Raw genomic sequence first — 19,981 nt, forward strand, 5'->3', positions numbered from 1 at the left:
AGCCATCTAAATGCAACAAGATGAACATGCTACAGCACCCAAATATGACAAAAAAATACATGGCAGGGATCCATTCATGATGCTTAACAAAAGATGAACACTGAGCTACGGCCAATTCATCCATTAACAGGTTCAAACAAGCATGGCAAAAATGCATTTGGTAAACAGATTTCAGACTTAGTGAAGTTAACACTTGTCTGGAATTTCAGATCAGGTAGCACACTTTGGAGCATGAAAACTATATGCTACAGGTCCTGAACATGACAAAGTAAAGCATGGCATGGAGCTACTCAAAGAGCTTAACAAAAGTCCCTTAGTGACCTTGAGCCAAAAGGGATCAGAAAATACATTTGCAAGCATGTGAACATGGCAAAAACATAATCAGATCTCAGACTTAGTGAAAACTGGAGCATGCAAAATCAGATATCAAGTAGGCATGTTTACAAGCTCGATGCACTCACTACAGAGAAAGTCATGACAATCTAAACATACACCCATCAAGAATACACATTATACAAGCTAGACATGGCAAGAACAATAACATAGCATGCACGGATCAACTACAACATCCTCGGCAAAATCGCTAACAAGTAGACAGTCTGCCCAGATTCACAAAATAGCAAAAGTAGAGCTCGATTGACTCAAGCTAGGGTGCACCATAATTGCAAACAAAGACATGAATGGATAGAGCACTACAAGATTAACAAATCATCCTTACTGATCATCCTCAAAAGAGGCTCGGATCACTAGGAAACAACATGAACATATGGCATATTGAGATAAACAGATCAATGACTTAGTGGAATTGCTAAGTCCCTGAAATCAACATTAACGAATGCACCACTTTGCAAGCTTGTGCTAGTCACCACACACATCACGAAAATACATGGGTTGCACCTCTGGATAGATGGCAAAACATATAACAAAACTCATGTAGAGCTCAGGGGCATATCATGCACACAATAATCATGGCAAAAATAACAAATATCTAATTGGAGCAGTAGATCTGACAATTATCTCAAATAGCATTCTTCCAACAGCATTTCCGGCACCTATATGAACTCAAATGAAAATGATGCAATGAGATGAAATGATATACTCTCTGAGACAAACATTTTGATATGCTAAACGCCCAAAACGGAGCTACAGATGCGGAGTTACGACATGAACAAGAATGCAAAAAAGAATAACTAGGAGGGGGGAAAAGTCAACCCGAGAAGTTAGGGTTCCAGATTGGATCTGGATCCGGATCGGCCGGTGCGGACTTCTAGGAGATCACCGGAGTACTGTTCACCGGTGACGGGGGCACGGTGGCCGGAGCGTCTAGCGGCCGGAGGAGCTCGCCGGGGCCGGATCCGGGCGAGGGGAGGCGAGGTCGAGGCGGCGGCGGGTCGGCGAGCAGCGCGGGGCGGCGCCGGTGGAGAGGTGCGGTGGCGCCAGACGGGCGGCGCGGTGGTCAGCACCGGCGAGGCGGCAGGGAGAGCGGGGCGGCGCTGGGCAGAGGCAGGCGAGAGGCGGCTTGCGGGCGGCACGGCCGACGGGCTTGGAGGGCCCCACCTGGGCTGCCCCGGGCCGGCGGCGGGCGAAGTGGGCGCGGTGGCAGCAGCGAATCGGTGAGCGCCACGTGGCGGCGGCGGCTGGGTCGGACACGTCCGGCGCCGGCGGACGTTGTCCGGCGCGCGGAGGAAGACGTAGACTAGGGTTTCGGGGGGGAGGAGAACAAGAATTTCGGATGGGTCTTTATATAGGCATAGGAGGAGCTAGGAGAGTCCAAATGAGGTGCGGTTTTCGGCCACGCCATCGTGATCGAACGCTCTAGATGATGGAGAGGGTTTGGTGGGTTTTGGGTCAAAATGGAGGGGTGTTGGGCTGCAACACACACGAGGCCTTCACGGTCCCTCGGTTAACCGTTGGAGCATCAAACGAAGTCCAAATGGTATGAAACTTGACAGGCGGTCTAACGGTGGTAAACCAAGGCCGCTTGGAAAGTCTCGGTCCAATCTGGAAATGTTTAATCCCCACACACGAAAGAAAGGTAGAAATGACCACCGGAGGAGAACGGAGCGCCGGATGCAAAACGGACAACGGGGAAAATGCTCGAATGCATGGGACGAACACGTAGGCAAATGCAATGCACATGATGACATGATATGAGATGCATGAAAACGATAACAGCACACGGAGACAAAAAACTGAACCCGAGAAAATAAAATAACTTAAGGCCGGAAATGGCAAGAGTTGGATTACATACTGGGTAAATCATATCCGGGGTGTTACAACACTCCACCACTACGAAAGGATCTCATCCCGAGATCTAGGACTGAAAGAACGCCGGGTACTTAGAACGGAGGTGATCCTCGTGTTCCCAGGTGGCTTCACGGTCGGAATGGTGTGACCACTTGACTTTGAGGAATTTGATTGACTTGTTGTGAATTTTGCGTTCAGTCTCTTCAAGAATAGCAACGGGGTGTTCACGATAAGAGACATCTTCTTGGAGCTCAATGTCTTCGAAGTTGACGGTGCGGTCAGGAGTCTTGAAGCACTTGCGAAGCTGAGAGACATGGAACACGTCATGCACATTTGCAAAGTTTGAAGGAAGCTCGAGTTGATAGGAGAGATCGCCTCTATTGTTGACGATCTTGAAAGGTCCCACGTATCTAGGGGCAAGCTTCCCTTTGATACCGAAGCGACGAGTACCTTTCATAGGAGAGACGCGGAGGTAAACATGATCTTCGATCTCGAAAGCCAAATCATGGTGCTTACTATCATAGTAGCTCTTCTGGCGGGATTGGGCTGCTTTGAGGTTATCTCGAATGACTTTGCACATTCCTCTGCCTCTGTGATTAAGTCATTTCCCAGAAGTTGACATTCACCGGTTTCAGACCAGTTGAGAGGGGTACGGCACTTCCTGCCCTACAGAATTTCAAATGGGGCCTTGCCCGAACTTGCTTGAAAACTGTTGTTGTAGGAGAATTCAGCATATGGAAGACAATCCTCCCACTTCATGCCGAAGGAGATCACACAAGCCCTGAGCATATCTTCAGAATCTGGTTGACACGCTCGACTTGACCGCTAGTTTGAGGATGGAAAGCTGTGCTGAAGCGGATGTTGGTGCCCATGGCCTTCTGAAAAGAATCCCAAAACTTGGAGGTAAAGATGCTGCCACGGTCTGAAGAGATCACTTGTGGAATACCGTGCAGAGAGACAATTCGAGAGGTATAGAGCTCCGCCAATTGAGCTGCAGTGATAGACTCTTTGATAGGCAGAAAGTGAGCCACTTTAGTGAGTTTGTCGATGACAACGAATATAGCATCATTGCCACGTTTGGACTTTGGAAACCCAGTCACGAAGTCCATCTCAATGTGGTCAAACTTCATTCTGGAATGGCAAGAGGTTGGAGGAAACCAGCTGGCCTTTGGTGTTCTGCCTTCACTCTTCTGCAGACATCACATTCATTTACGAACTGAGCAATCTCGCGCTTCATTCGAGTCCACCAATAAGCCTGCTTGAGGTCCTGATACATCTTCGTGCTCCCAGGGTGGATGGAGAGGAGAGAATTGTGAGCCTCGTTCATGATCACTTTACAAAGGTCACCTTTAGGCACAACAATACGATCCTCGAAGAAGGGAGTATCCTTTTCATCAAGGCGGTAGCACTTGTACTTGGGTTGACTCTTGGCAATCCCAATCTTCACCTTTTTCACCATAGCACCAAGAAGCTGAGCTTGGCGAATCTGGTCTTCCAAGGTAGGAGAGACTTGAAGGTTGGCGAGGAAACCTTGAGGAACAACTTGCAGATTAAGTTTGCGGAAAGCTTCACAAAGCTCAGGTTAATAAGGCTTGAGAATCAGACTATTGCAATAAGCCTTCCTGCTCAAAGCGTCAACAATCACATTGGCCTTGCCTGGAGTATACTCGATACTCGGATTATACTCTTGAATCATTTCGACCCATCGAGTCTGTCTGAGGTTGAGATTAGGCTGAGTGAAGATGTACTTGAGACTCTTGTGGTCAGTGAAAATGTCCACTTTTCTTCCCAATAAAAGATGTCTCCAAGTCAAAAGAGCATGCACAACTGCCACCAACTCGAGGTCATGAGTGGGGTAGTTCTTCTCGTTGGGCTTCAACTGGCGAGAGGTATAAGCCACAACTTTCTTCTCTTGCATCAACACTGCACTGAGACCTTGGAGAGAGGCATCGCAAAAGACCTCGTACGGTTTGGAATCATCAGGAGGAGTCAGAACTGGAGCAGTGACCAATTTCTCTTTCAAAGTGTTGAAAGCAATGTCACATTCCGGAGACCAAACGTACTTGACGTGCTTCTGGAGAATATTTGAGAGAGGCTTCACGATCTTAGAAAAGTTTTCAATGAATCTTCGACAGTAGCTTGCGAGACCAAGGAAGCTACAGAGTTGCTTCACGTTCTGAGGTGGTTCCCAATTCACAATTGCAGACACCTTCTCAGGATTCACCGCAATGCCCTTGGCAGAGATGATATGACCAAGATAAAGAACCTCATCGAGCCAAAATTCGCACTTGGAGAACTTGGCGTAGAACTGGTGTGCCCTGAGCTTATCGAGTACCAAACGCAAGTGCTTGGCATGATCTTCCTTGTTCTTCGAAAAGACTAGAATGTCGTCGAGATAGACCAAAACAAAGTCATTGGTGTATGCATTGAAGATGAAGTTCATCATGCGAGAGAAAGTCGGAGGAGCGTTGACGAGGCCAAAAGACATGACAGTGTATTCATATGAACCATAGCTTGTCCTGAAAGCCGTCTTGGGAATATCTTGCTCACGGATTCGAATCTGATGATAACCCATACGGAGATCAAGCTTGGAGAATACTTGGGCACCTTTGAGTTGTTCGAACAGCTCGTTGATGTTGGGAAGTGGGTATTTGTTCTTGATAGTCTTCTTGTTCAATGGACGGTAATCGACACAAAGTCGGTCCGTTCCATCCTTCTTCTTCACAAAAAGAACACCACAACCCCACGGAGAAGAACTAAGTCGGATGAGACCCATTCTTTCTTGAATATCGAGTTGCTTCTTTAGCTCCTTCAACTCTTCAGGTCCGAGCTTGTAAGGACGCTTGCACACTGGTTCCGTGCCAGGCTCAAGATCGATGACGAATTCAACTGGCCGGTGCGGAGGCATTCCTGGAAGCTCTTCTGGAAAGACGTCTTGATATTCGCAAACGACTGGAATTTGCGAGATGGCATCCAGTTCACCCTTCTCATTGAGAGAAAATAGACGGATGGTATCATCACGAGCGGCAAAGACAATCACATCCTCAGACGAATGAGTCAATTGAATCTGCCTGGCTGCACAATCAAGATGCGCCTTGTGCTTAGAAAGCCAATCCATCCCAAGAATAAGATCAATATCCGAGTTGCCAAGAACCATTGGAGAAGAAAAAACTTGTAATCGCCCAACGTGATAGTAACATCCGGAGCCAACATTTTGGAGTTCATGAACAAACCCGGAGAAGAAACCGCTATCGGCTTAGGCAAATCAATAGTATGCACAACATGCATGGATGCAAAAGGCTTTGATAAAAATGATAAAGATGCACCAGTGTCAAAAAGAACTCTTGCGGGAATGTCATTAACAGGAAGGTTACCCATAATCACATCTGGCGAGTCCTCTGCCTGAGCTGCATTCAGCAAGTTGACCTTGGCGGACTTGGGGTTATGCTTGACCACAGCTGTACTTGCCGATCTCACAGGAGGAGGAGGAGGGAGACGCCTCTGATTGAAGCATTTGTTGGCATAGTGGCCCTTCTGTTGGCACTTGTTGCACGTGACCTTTGAAAGCGGATGGTGATACGGAGCACTCGATCTTGGAGCTTGAGACGAAGTCTTGTTCTGAAAGCCAGGGTTGGGTGAGTGGGAAGATCCACTGCCACCTTTGCTCTTCTGATATGGCTGACGGAGCGGAGGAGGAGGAAGCCAATACTTCTGCTGCTTGGCCACTTGAGTAGAGGAAGAAGGAGTAGCATCTCTGACTCGCTTCTTGGAAGCATCACACCTCAGTTGAACGGCCTCTTGCTTCAATGCCATGTTGTAGAACTCATCGTATCTCAAGGGCTCAAAGAGAACAAGAGCTAGCTGGATTTCTTCTCTGAGACCACCCCTGAACTAGTATATCATGCTCTTCTCATCAGGGACGTCCCGCTTAGCAAAGCAGCGAGCTTCTGGAACAACTTGTTGTAGTCATAGACAGACAAAGAGCCTTGCTTCAGGTTGCGGAATTCCTCTCGCTTGCTTTCAACCACACTCTGGGGGATATGATGAGCTTTGAAGTCTTGATGGAATTCATCCCAGGTAATCACACGGCCTCCTCTGGAATCCATGTACTGCTGGAAACATTTTGCAGCTTGGTCTTTGAGTTGGAAGGAAGCGAACTTGACGAAGTCCTCAGGCCTGACGTTACTGCACTCGAAATGCTTGCACAGATCCATGAGCCAATCATCAGCATCAGTTGCCTCAACACAATTGCTGAAAGTCTTTGGCCCGTTAGCAAGGAACTGGTTGAGTGTAGAAAAGTGATTCTGGTTGTTGCCTTGGTTGCCTTGGTTCACTTGATTGCGCTCTTGAAGAATTTGCATGATCAACTGTGTGTTTGCATTGGTTGCGCCCATCACAGCTTGCCATGCCTCCGGAGGAGGTGGAGGTGGTGGAGGATCTTGATTCTAATTCTGATTGCTGCTCTTAGCGAGATCCATCCTGAAGAGGGTGACAACCGTTAGCACATTGACAGATAAAATGAAGCTGAATCCAATGGAATGAAAATTGCAACATATGGTCTTCACATCCGAACAAAATGAACGAATGCATTCCACTTGAAATGGTCACATATCCATTAATTGAGAAGCCACTTAGAATTTAGGTAGAGGAATAAATCAACAAGGTACAGGATAGAGAACGAATACTCGGTAAGAAATCCCAATCTCAAACCAAATATTCGTGGAAGAAGAACTAGAGCTACAAGAATTCCCACCTATGAAGCTCCCGAACCTTTCCGGTTATGCAATCAGGTGTTGGGGATACAGGGGAAGCATAATATCTCACCCAAATCTAGCAAATCCTACATCCAGCTGTATCCATCCTTCAACACATAACCGAGAAAAACTTCGGAAACCATCTACCTCAACCTTCGAAAAACCTCCGTTATACAAGTTATGGCAATACTCCCGAACTCCCGCCCCAGTACTGGGTGGCGTCGAGGTTATCTCACCAACGAACTATATAAAAGAGATTTTCGATGTCGGCGTACTAAACTCAGGTATTCCAGAACTGCAATGATAAAATTGTGACGACAACACCTCGGAGCTCAACTCCCCGGGACACTGCGACAACCCCTAAAGATAGGAGGCACCAAGAACAATGTTCTCGTCACAAAACCATCGGAACGATTCCAAGATACCCGCGTGATCCTAATTTTTTTTTGTGAAATTTGAGAAGAGAATAGTCAAAACTCTACGTCAGGATGCCTTACCAGAGCGATGAGGAGACTGGGGAGTAAAAATAATTCCTAAACTCTCCGATATATAATTCCTAAATGACTCAAAACATTTTTCTAGACTCAACAACGGCTGCTAAAAACGATCAAGCAATGGGGTCTCCTAAGGTCGGGGATGGCTCTGATTACCAACTTGTAACGCCCTCGATGCAGCTATATCTCCCATGTGTCGAGGCACGACTTAGAGGCGTAACCGCATTGAAAGCAATGTCGCAAGTTAGGCAATCTTCACAACATCCCATGTAATATAGATAATAAAAGGGGAGATACATAGATGGCTTACACTCGCCATCTCAATCAAAGTACATAAATAGCATTACATCAACCAAACACTCATGGCCCGACTACGGCGCCAAAATAAAAGATAAACCCAACATGCGACACGGTCCCGATCGCCCCAACTGGGCACCACTACTGATCATCAGGGAAAGACACATAGTAACGGCGTGAGTCCTCGTCGAACTCCCACTTGAGCTCATGCGCGTCATCTGGAACGGAGTCATCAGGCCCTGCATCTGGTTTGGAAGTAATCTGTGAGCCACAGGGACTCAGCAATCTCGCACCCTCGCGATCAAGACTATTTAAGCTTATAGGTAAGGCAAGGTAAAATAGGTGGAGCTGCAGCAAGCGACTAGCATATATGGTGGCTATCCTGTTCGCAAGAGAGAGCGAGAAGAGAAAGCAAAGCGCGAACAAATAACTAGAGAATAACCTGCGGCAAGCATTACTCCAACACCGTGTTCACTTCCCGGACTCCGCCGAGAAGAGACCCTCACGGTAACTCACACAGTTGATTCATTTTAATTAAGTTAAGGTTCAAGTTATCTACAACCGGACATTAACAAATTCCCATTTGCCCATAACCGTGGGCACGGCTTTCGAAAGTTCAAATCCCTGCAGGGGAGTCCCAACTTAGCCCATGACAAGCTCTCACGGTCAACGAAGGAATAGACCTTCTCCCGAGATATTCCGATCAGACTCGGTATCCCGGTTCTACAAGACAATTCGACAGTTAAAACAAATCCAGCACCACTACCCAGATGGGCCGACAAATCCCGATAGGAGCTGCACATATCTCGTTCTTAGGGCACACCAGATGAGCAAGACGTCGGGTAGGCCAGCCCAGAGTTCCCCTGGTAGCCCCGGACATCGCTCGATTGGACCAACACTCAGAGGAGCACTGGCCCGGGGGGTTTAAATAAGATGACCCTTGGGCTCCGGAAACCCAAGGGAAAAAGAGGCTAGGTGGCAAATGGTAAAACCAAGGTTGGGCATTGCTGGAAAAGCTTTAATCAAGGCAAACTATCAAGGAGTTCCCATTATCACCCAACCGTGTAAGGAACGCAAAATCCGGAAACATAACACCGACATGACGGAAACTAGGGCAGCAAGACTGGAAGAAAACACTAGGAGAGAGGCCGAGCCTTCCACCCTTAACCAAGTATATAGATGCATTAAGATAACAAGATAATATAATGACATCCCAACTAGTAAATAATGTTCCAACAAGGAACGGTCTCCAATATTCACCTGCAACTAGCAACACTATAAGAGGGGCTGAGCAAAGCGGTAACATAGCCAATCAACAGTTTGCTAGGACATGGTGGTTAGAGGTTTGACATGGCAAATAGGGAGGCGCTATAAGAAAGTGGTAGGCATCGTAGCATAGGCATAGCGAAAGAGCGAGCATCTAGCAAAGCAAAGATAGAAGTGATTTCGAGCGTATGATCATCTTGCCTGCAAAGTTGTCAGAGTTGACTGGATCCTCGAAAGCAAACTCAACGGGCTCTTCGTTAGCGAACTCGTCTCCCGGCTCTACCCAAACAAGACAAACAAGCAAACGGAACACAATCAACCACGTGCAAAGCTCAAACAGCATGATGCAAACATGGTATGCTATGCGGGATGCGATATGTGATGCATATGCAAGATTTGACAAGGAATGAATGAACCTGGCCTCAACATGGAAATCCAAGTGTGCCACTAGAAAGGTGAGGTGAAATCGCTTGAAAACCATATAAAGAACGCCGGAATCTGAGTCACGGTTTGGAAATGGCGAGCAATTCAAATATGGCACCGGTCTGCGATATACAGCAAGTAGCCATCTAAATGCAACAAGATGAACATGCTACGGCACCCAAATATGACAACAAAATACATGGCAGGGATCCATTCATGATGCTTAACAAAAGATGAACACTAAGCTACGGCCAATTCATCCATTAACAGGTTCAAACAAGCATGGCAAAAATGCATTTGGTAAACAGATTTCAGACTTTGTGAAATTAACACTTGTCTGGAATTTCAGATCAGGTAGCACACTTTGGAGCATGAAAACTATATGCTACAGGTCCTGAACATGACAAAGTAAAGCATGACATGGAGCGACTCAAAGATCTTAACAAAAGTCCCTTAGTGACCTTGAGCCAAAAGGGATCAGAAAATACATTTGCAAGCATGTGAACATGGCAAAAACATAATCAGATCTCAGACTTAGTGAAAACTGGAGCATGCAAAATCAGATATCAAGTAGGCATGTTTACGAGCTCGATGCACTCACTACAGAGAAAGTCATGACAATCTAAATATACACCCATCAAGAATACACATTATACAAGCTAGACATGGCAAGAACAATAACATAGCATGCACGGATCAACTACAACATCCTCGACAAAATCGCTAACAAGTAGACAGTCTGCCCAGATTCATGAAATAGCAAAAGTAGAGCTCGATTGACTCAAGCTAGGATGCACCATAATTGCAAACAAAGACATGAATGGATAGAGCACTACAAGATTAACAAATCATCCTTACTGATCATCCTCAAAAGAGGCTCGGATCACTAGGAAACAACATGAACATATGGCATATTGAGATAAACAGATCAAGGACTTAGTGGAATTGCTAAGTGCCTGAAATCAACATTAACGAATGCACCACTTTGCAAGCTTGTGCTAGTCACCACACACATCACAAAAATACATGGGTTGCACCTCTGGATAGATGGCAAAACATATAACAAAACTCATGTAGAGCTCAGGGGCATATCATGCACACAATAATCATGGCAAAAATGACAAATATCTAATTGGAGCAGTAGATCTGACAATTATCTCAAATAGCATTCTTCCAACAGCATTTCTGGCATCAAGATGAACTCAAATGAAAATGATGCAATGAGATGAAATGATATACTCTCTGAGACGAACATTTTGATATGCTAAACGCCCAAAACGGAGCTACGGATGCGGAGTTACGGCATGAACAAGAATGAAAAAAAGAATAACTAGGAGGGGCAAAAGTCAACCCGAGAAGTTAGGGTTCCAGATTGGATCTGGATCCGGATCGGCCGGCGCGGACTTCGAGGAGATCACCGGAGTACTGTTCACCGGCGACGGGGGCACGGTGGCCGGAGCGTCTAGCGGCCGGAGGAGATCGCCGAGGCCGGATCCGGGCGAGGGGAGGCGAGGTCGAGGCGGCGGCGGGTCGGCGAGCAGCGCGGGGCGGCGCCGGTGGAGAGGTGCGGTGGCGCCGGACGGGCGGCACGGTGGCCAGCACCGGCGAGGCGGCGGGGAGAGCGGGGCGGCCGATGGGCTTGGAGGGCCCCGCCTGGGCTGCCCCGGGCCGGCGGCGGGCGAAGTGGGCGCGGTGGCGGCGGCGAATCGGTGAGCGCCATGTGGCGGCGGCTGGGTCGGACATGTCCGGTGCCGGCGGACGTTGTCCGGCGCGCGGAGGAAGACGTAGACTAGGGTTTCGGGGGGGAGGAGAACAAGTATTTCGGATGGGGTCTTTATATAGGCATAGGAGGAGCTAGGAAAGTCCAAATGAGGTGCGGTTTTCGGCCACGCGATCGTGATCGAACGCTCTAGATGATGGAGAGGGTTTGGTGGGTTTTGGGTCAAAATGGAGGGGTGTTGGGCTGCAACACACACGAGGCCTTCACGGTCCCTCGGTTAACCGTTGGAGCATCAAATGAAGTCCAAATGGTATGAAACTTGACAGGAGGTCTACGGGTGGTAAACCAAGGCCGCTTGGCAAGTCTCGGTCCAATCCGGAAATGTTTAATCCCCACAAACGAAAGAAAGGTAGAAATGACCACCGGAGGAGAACGGAGCGCCGGAATGCAAAACGGACAACGGGGAAAATGCTCGAATGCATGAGACAAACACGTATGCAAATGGAATGCACATGATGACATGATATGAGATGCATGAAAATGATAACAACACACAGAGACAAAAACCCGAACCAGAGAAAAATAAAATAACTTAAGGCCGGAAACGGCAAGAATTGGATTACATATTGCGTAAATCATATCCGGGGTGTTACAGCCACGAGCTCGACCTGCTGAACGAGGAGAACGCTGGCTGGAAGAAGCTGCATGAGAATAGTAGTTCCTCGATGAAGATGTTGCAGGACCTCGTCATGGAACAGAAGGAGGAGTTGGCGAAGCTCCGCATCGAGTACCCGGCTGTTGTCAAGGTACGTAATGCGGCCGTGGAACCGATGATGAAGGCTCGCATTGATAAATCCCGCGTCATGGACACAATGATGAAGATGGCGGAGGAGACGCGCAAGGAGATGGAGGTCGTGGAGGCGATGAAGAGGAAGTTACGACTCCGCGGCCAGCAACCCTTCATGTAGTGAGACCAGCGCCCCAGACTTGTGTGTGCGTCTTCCTTCTTTTTTGGGGCGATAATCCTCCTTCTTCTTTTGCTCCTGTGTTTCTTATTTTGCTTCGGGTGTTTGGCCGCACGTGTCACCTTCTCTGCGAGGCATGAATAGAGAACAATGCTAAAAATGAGATGACTAGTAAATTAGATCATTCTTTATCGCCAATAGAATAACGCCTCTTGCTAGTAATATATAATAAGAGTAGAGAGTATAGGATATGGCACTGGGCTGCCATGTTTCGTGCTCCTCCGTCGTACTCCAGTGGAAAGCTTGACTATACCACACGGTTCTTTGCTCCTCCTCAGGTCGTTGGCACATTTATACGAGCAGTTAAATCACAAGGCCCTGCCTTCCAACAGTTATGAGCCATCAAATCACAAAGGCCCTCGCCTCTCGTGAAAAGGACCAAGCTAGACTGCCCGCCCTCTAGCCTACTGTATACATTTGTACAGTAGTAGTATCGATGGATTGCGCCATGGAGCAAAACTAACAAGATGTAATTAAAGAAAAAAGGTGGTACATATAGAGAGCGTTCGTCGCCAAATTATGCATATAATATATGACACTACTCACTATGAAGGTACTAGTAACATAGACTAGTAACTAGTCTATGCTACTCTCCACTATGACTAGCCAAAGTCGAGGCGCGGATACCAATGAGGGCCTGGTTGTGTCTATACCTGGACAACTCACCTGACTGCATGCGCACCAGGCAGACGAAGCTCGTGTCATGTTGGTGTCGTGTGCGGCCCGCACATTCATCAGTCTTGCTATAAGTCGCAGTAGATGCTATATAGGTCCGTCGGGTCTTACATCAAGATCAGTGCAAAATTTTCTTTTCAGATTTTCTTTTTTCTCTCTTAAATCTCAGTCGAGTGAGACATGGCCACGCCATTAAACAGAGGCTCGGGCGCCATAAATGGAGACCTTGGGAGAGATGTGGACGGCAGATGGAGGTCAAAGGGCTCGCATGCCTGCCGTACTCAAATAGCTACCCTGCACGGCGCCTCCTAGCTAATAAAAATAGGGGACGTGTGGCGGCACGTAAATGGTAAATAGAACGCCCACGGTTTCAATAATACTTGTGTTTCTGATTGTAACATGACATCACTTGTTCCAAAATGACTTTGTTGACTGTTAATGTGTGCGCCTTCGCACACCGGATAGCAACATTACCACAGCATGTTGGTGCCATGTCATGACACCAAGCCAAGTTTCATGATTTTCATGCGTGTTTCGGATTTACAGGAATTAAAAAACCAAGTTTCTCAATGTTTCCAGCCGAGCCATGACGCCCAGATGTTTGAATTTCATTCCCATTTCTGGCATGGGACCTAGAAATTTACCCGAGGACACACATGTGATTTTTCAACCAGCTTTGGTGCACTGGAGCATGTGCTTGTATTTAAAATTTGAATTATGCACACAAAGGTGACACGTTCCCTCTCAATACCATGAGCCTTCTTGAGAGAAGCTCCGATTTGCAAGAAACTTACACCAAAACTTGTTCCTATTCTGCAATTTTTTACCACAGCATGGTAGTACCATGACATGACACCATGCCAAGTTTCATGATTTGCAGGCGTGTTTTCGATTTACAAGAATTTTAAAACCAAGCTTCTCAATGTTCTCGGCCGAACCATGATGCCCAGATGTTTGAATTTCATTCCCATTTCTTGCATGTGACCTAGAAATTCACCCGAGGACACACATGTGATTTTTCAATCAACTTTGGTGCACGGGAGCATGTGCTTGTGGTTCAAATTTGTATTATGCACATTAAATGACCAGAAACTCAATTAATTTATAAAAAGGCCAAACGAACCCGGAATAATTCCAAAATTTAAGAGGGCACTCATATAGTTCTATGTTGCCTCTGTAAAGAAAATCTGGGGGAGGTAGCGTATATTAGAAATGCCATTAGACATTGTTATTTTCACGTCGAACCCGTTGACCATGTTACATGATAAAAATAAGACGATTCTCACAATGATAAGTTAATGGTCTCCAGCACACCACACCCCTCAAATAAAACTAAGCACCCTGGAATTCTTTGACAAAACTAAGCACCCTGAAATTCTTTGACAACTAAACTGCTGGCTATATGATGTTGGCCATATATATTTTATGTATATAATGTGAAGAAACAAGTGGTAGTACTATACCAACTAAAAGATGAAATGTACGAAATATAACAAGAAGAAACATATCATAGTTCTGCTGGGGTCTCAGCACAACACACCCTCAAATAAAACTAAGCACGCCTGAAATTAAACTAAGCAACTAATCCGGTAGACACTGCATTAGAACCACCATGAGCAACGACACCGCCACCTTACTCGGACTCCTCATCCATGTCCTTGACTTCGTCCTTGTCCCTCTTCCTCTTGGCCGATACATATTTGCTTGAACCACACACTTGGCTCTTGCTCTTCATCCAACCCTTGTAGATATTGAACAAAAGGTAGCCATCCAAAGCAGCGTGGTGGATGTGGTCTATATCTAGTACATTCCACTCCCATGCATGATGAAACCTGAACGGAGGTTTCTTCAGTGTACCATACGAAGGATGAACCACGGCTCCTGCTAGGGTCAGCATTGAAGGCTGATCACGGGAGGGCACCGACCGTTTCTTCTGGAGGTCGAAGGGGTCGCCTACAACGATGCCTATCCGACGCAGGATTTCCTTGTCGTTCCTAAAGTCTACAGTAATGAATTTGACTCGGCCGTCCTTGAGGAAATTCTTAAAATCCTGGCACTCAATGTCGGCATGGCATATGTGGTAGACCAAGCATAAGTCATGCATGCAAACCTAGATCACGGCGGGCTTCTTCTTCTCTGCCTCCATTAGATTCTTTTCGCTTCCCAGGACTGTGGTGTACTCAACATCTAGCCCAGCGACCCACTCATTATTTGAGTTTTCGAACATGCGTTTGAAGAGAGGAAGACATTCTTTCACCATTGCGGAAGAACGGGTGTAGATGACGTCGAACTCATCGTCTGTGATGGTTCTAACCTTGTACTCACCGCCGATCATCGAGATTTGGGACGCCATGGATTTGGGAGAAGGGTTAGGATTAGTGGAACTGCCGTAATGTGAAAGGATGAGACGACTAGGAGCGGTTTATCGATTGTAAAAATGTCGAGTGGGGGCGTGCGAATGGCAGGGTAGTGTCTTGCCTGGTGGATAAATGGATTCATGAACAGTACTATGGGGGCCCAATTAGATGTCATGTGTACTCGACGCCCAATTAAATGGGTTCCGATGTCATGTCAAGCGTCGGGAAAATTACAGGCGATACGAAGCTTTCCATTCTCCCATGATACGGGCTTCCAAGAGCCCTTGGATCTGAGATCGAACAGTTGCATGGCGTGATTCTAGACCTATGGGTCAATATCCTATCCTAGAGGGTTATTCTGCAAATTTTCAGCAACTTAGCATGTGATCGTTTGATCTCAGATCCAAGGGTTGCCAGCAGCCCGTATCATGGTCGCGTCTACCACGACCGTTGCCTTCCTCACGCGGCCGCGCCCTTGGAGATTAAACACGGTGCGTTAGGCTATCTGATGTTGGCATGTCATACATAGTCATCACTTAGTCACTCATACAACACGGTTAGCTATAAGGTTGGCTATAAGAGTATTTTTTTTGTTTACTTCGCTCTATCTCTTCCTTCGTAGTATTTATTGCATTTGCCGAGGAGTGGGCTCTTCCAATGAAATGGTGCTTAGATGAGGTGCTATGGGCATTAAATGGCTTAGCAACTCAGAGGGTGCTTGGATCCAAGGGACTTATTTTAGTCTGACTAAAAATAGTCTCTTTAAGAGGCTAAAGTTCCAAGCACCCCTAACTAAAAATGGGCTAGAACTAGTCTTGAGACTAAAATGTTTTAGTCAGGGGTACCCCTACTAAAATGTAGATTAGTCCTCTCTCTCCTCATTTAACTCCTCTCCTTTAACACAGGCGAGTTCTGGATTGGATGGTTTGGAGGATAATAAATGCTCATTAACTTGATTTTAGCCTCTTTAGTCCTTGGATCCAAGCATGGATGAGGCTAGCAAGTTTTAGTCCCACTACTTTTAGTCATGAGACTAAAACGTATCCAAGCACCCTCTCAAGTCCCCAATGCATAGGTGCTTAGTCTTATGTTGCTAAGTTTGCTTCATCTAGGTACACACGTTTATCACCATTTCTTCCTGGGGTCACCAAACTAGTCTATCTCTTCTTAATTAACTTGCCACATCAGACTTTATGCCTATGTGGTAGGCTTAGCACCTGTAGGATCAAGTACAATAGTGGGATATAAGCCCGCTTTACATGGCATTTTTGCACATGTGGGGAAAGAGGCAAGGAAAAAGTGGAGGAGTGGGCTCTCAAGCAAGAGCCAGCCTCTACATGGTGGAGCATCGGGAGAGGCACCTGTATGGAGGTGGTCAGGAATCGGGAGACTCAAGCCGGTCGTAGCGCCGTAGTTAAAATGATAATGGAAAGTCAAATCACCAAGCCCCACTTGTCCAGCAGTAACTCACTGTCAAATCACACATCCCTATGTTTGCAGCAGCCTACTCCCTCATCTTCTCGCATCTCTGTCGAACCGACTAGGCGGAACTGCCCCGCCTACTGTGCGGGAAAAGCCCCAGCCTCGACTTTTAAATAGTACAGTATACTAATTTTGTATCCATGGATTGCGCCATGGAGCAAAGCCTCAAGAAAATGGCGGCACACATGTACGGAGTATACAACACGCCCGTCGCGTTCGCGTCACACCCCAGACGGTCGGTCGGTCTGGCACGCCGCTCTCCGAATGGAACGCGCGTCATATTGCGTTTGCACACACATGTGGGACCGCAATTGAGAACCGACCATAGGAACACTCCCCGGCCCCGCAAGTCGTGTGAGTTAATAGAAGTAGTACATACGTTGGTACCTAGACGATCCCTGCAAGACACGAAAGATCAGTTCGTCCATGCATGTGACCAGACTCCAGCCGACACTATTGGATTGGCTATCGTCTACATATCGTGCAGGCTGTGTTGTACATGGTTGTAGTTCTAGTGAGAAATCTAAAAAAAGGTTTCTTGTCATCTCGCAAAATTAGGTGTCATGTGCTTCGGATCACTGCGAGGGTTAAACAGCGACAACTGAGTTGGGCTAGTCATCGTGGGCACATGCACGAAGACTACTCGGCTGCCATCTAGGTCAAGCCGGCTATGTTAATTAGGAGATCTATCGACGGACCCCTTTTCTATGAGTTTATCTTTAATTTGAGCTTTGATCCTCGTCTAGTTTGTCCGTCGGGATTCATCTTGTCTCCTTTGGGCAGTGAGGTTATGATTTCTTGTCATGTGGCATTTTTCGTGTTATATGTTATAATCCCGTGCTTCAGATCAAAATGACGACAACTGCGCCTCCGGGGCACGTGCATGAAGACTTCTCGACAGTCATTGCCGAGGTCAAGCCGGCTCCGGCCGATAGACAAAAGAAAACTAGTACTCCACTATATAGGCAGGAGCCTCCGCGCTTGCTTGCTAGTGTTGCTCTCTTCACACTGTCTCGTCCTCTCCAGATCTAAACACGACAGCGGTGGCCACACTCTCTCTCTCTACTCACCGCTGGTCATAGATCCAGCCGGATCCTCTCTGCCAGGGAAGGTGAGAAGGTGCAAAGTTCACGTGGTCGTCCTCGGTGACGGCTCTTACCCACTGCCGGCACATCCCGATCAGCGTGCCTTGCCGTTCTCTCCCAAGCATTGCTAGCGAGGGAGGGCGTCCCACCCCTTCTTCCTCGTTGCTGTAGTGTGGGCAGATCCGGCCTTCCGCCGCCCACCTAGCGACATCTCGACGACCCTCAGCTATAACTTCCTTCGAAACCGGCCTTGCTCTACTTCCTGAGCTGCAGTTCACCTAATATGAATCAATGGCACTTTTTTCATGTCCTGCTAAATTTCCCATTAAGATAAGTTGCTTCTTTTCGTTAGAGATGCAACTATCCTGGTCCGCCTACTCTCCAGGAGCTTCACGACCAACCTTGATGTTGCTCAATTTTATTGTAACTAATGAAGAAGAAGCTCTATGGGTTTCGTTTTCTGATGGAAATGGAACCAGGGCTGGAGCCCTTTTCTTAAAAAAAAAAAGAAGCTGCTAGCTCATGGGACATTGCTTCATTTTAGGTGAACTGCACCAAAAGGTCTCATGAATTGAATCATCCATGTTGGTGACTAGTGTCATCCCTTCTACGATGGCCTTGACTGCAGATATGGTTCCCATCACGAGGTATGTTCCTTTTTGGTCTGACCATTTGCCAAAGATCCTGCATGTTGATCCTGCTCTTGTGCTACTGTTTTGGCACTGCCATGATAAAGCAGTAATGTTATTATTTTGCACCTTAATCTAGTGGAACTATTAATTTGAGGCAATGTTTTGGTACCGCTAGTGCCACTGTTTTTTTATATATCGAAAGAGGGGGTTCCCTCTGATTTCATTAAAGAAACTCAACCATAGAGAACCATTATCTGGCAACATCTTAGTGTAAATGGGCAGTTATGCAACTACTACTAGAACAGACTGAGTACTAGCAGGAGACAAGTTCGCCACGTAAGCTAGGCAGGTAGGGGGACGCAGCACCAGCTCGACCAAGTTTGGATTACAACCCAAATGCTACCACAGAAACATCAGGGGGAAGATAGGGACTGAAAGAGCTAGCTTCAGCATCCCAGTCTAAGCACCCCCAGCCTTCATCCTTGCGACGCACGGTACACCTCGTTTGCCACCTTCTCGACCCTAGCGTCACTGATAAAATGAATTAATAATATAGTTAAAATAGACCGAGTGTCCTCTCTATCATTTCATTTCCAATGTAGATAAAGAAAGTTCTTCTCTTTGTTAATGTATGTTTCATCAACTAGTCCCATTGTGAATGTTTAAGCGTTTCTGCAAACTGGGTGCTTAATTTTAGTCTATCTGCACAAAAATAGAGATTTGAATGTCTCAAGGCCCCTCCTTGTACTACCGATGTACACTGATGTTCATCACTGGCAGAAGGTGTATCGGGGAGACTTGGGTCGATTTCCAGTATGATGTAATATTTTCTTTTGTTTATTAGTGTATGTTTCATCAACTAGTGTCACTATAATGTAATCACGCCTTTTCATTATCTGTGCAAACAGGGTTATTCAGCTGCATTTTGGTGGAACTGCACAAATGTACGGATGGAACCGGCATATATGCAGAGTGTGAGGTGCCAAGTAAAAATTACCAACACGAACCCTGCTCCATCTAAGCATTGGCATCCACCACCATCAGTGGGATGTGTGGCGCTCACTGTGGATGGATCTTTCTCGGCAGCAAATCCTCTAACCAAATACTAGTAGCTTAGACTTAAAAAATACTAGTAGCTTATATTGGCAGTTTTTTAGGGGTGTACTCTTTAATGAAAGAAGCACCAATCTATTTTTCTTTATTTGTACACAGTGTCACAACTTTGACCAAAAGGTCCAGAGCTATTTTAGGGTGATTGGCGTAGTACTCGGAGACTGATTGTAAGCATGATTTTTATTAGTTGTCACACTGATTGTAAGCATGAGCAGATGGAAGATTAGGTTAGTGTGAAGCTTACCTTAAACCTACCGACGCGGTTGAAACAAGGCGAGCGTCGAGGGAACCACGGAGAACGGTGGGGAAGCGACATCGCGCCATCTAGCCTCCTCTTGCGGTGGGAGACGAATACTCATGTGGCTCCGGATGGCTTTGCACCCTCACGAACGGCACACCGTACTCGATCGA

The sequence above is a fragment of the Triticum aestivum genome, chromosome 6A, assembly GCF_018294505.1.
Source record: "Triticum aestivum cultivar Chinese Spring chromosome 6A, IWGSC CS RefSeq v2.1, whole genome shotgun sequence".
NCBI classification, from domain to species: domain Eukaryota; kingdom Viridiplantae; phylum Streptophyta; class Magnoliopsida; order Poales; family Poaceae; genus Triticum; species Triticum aestivum.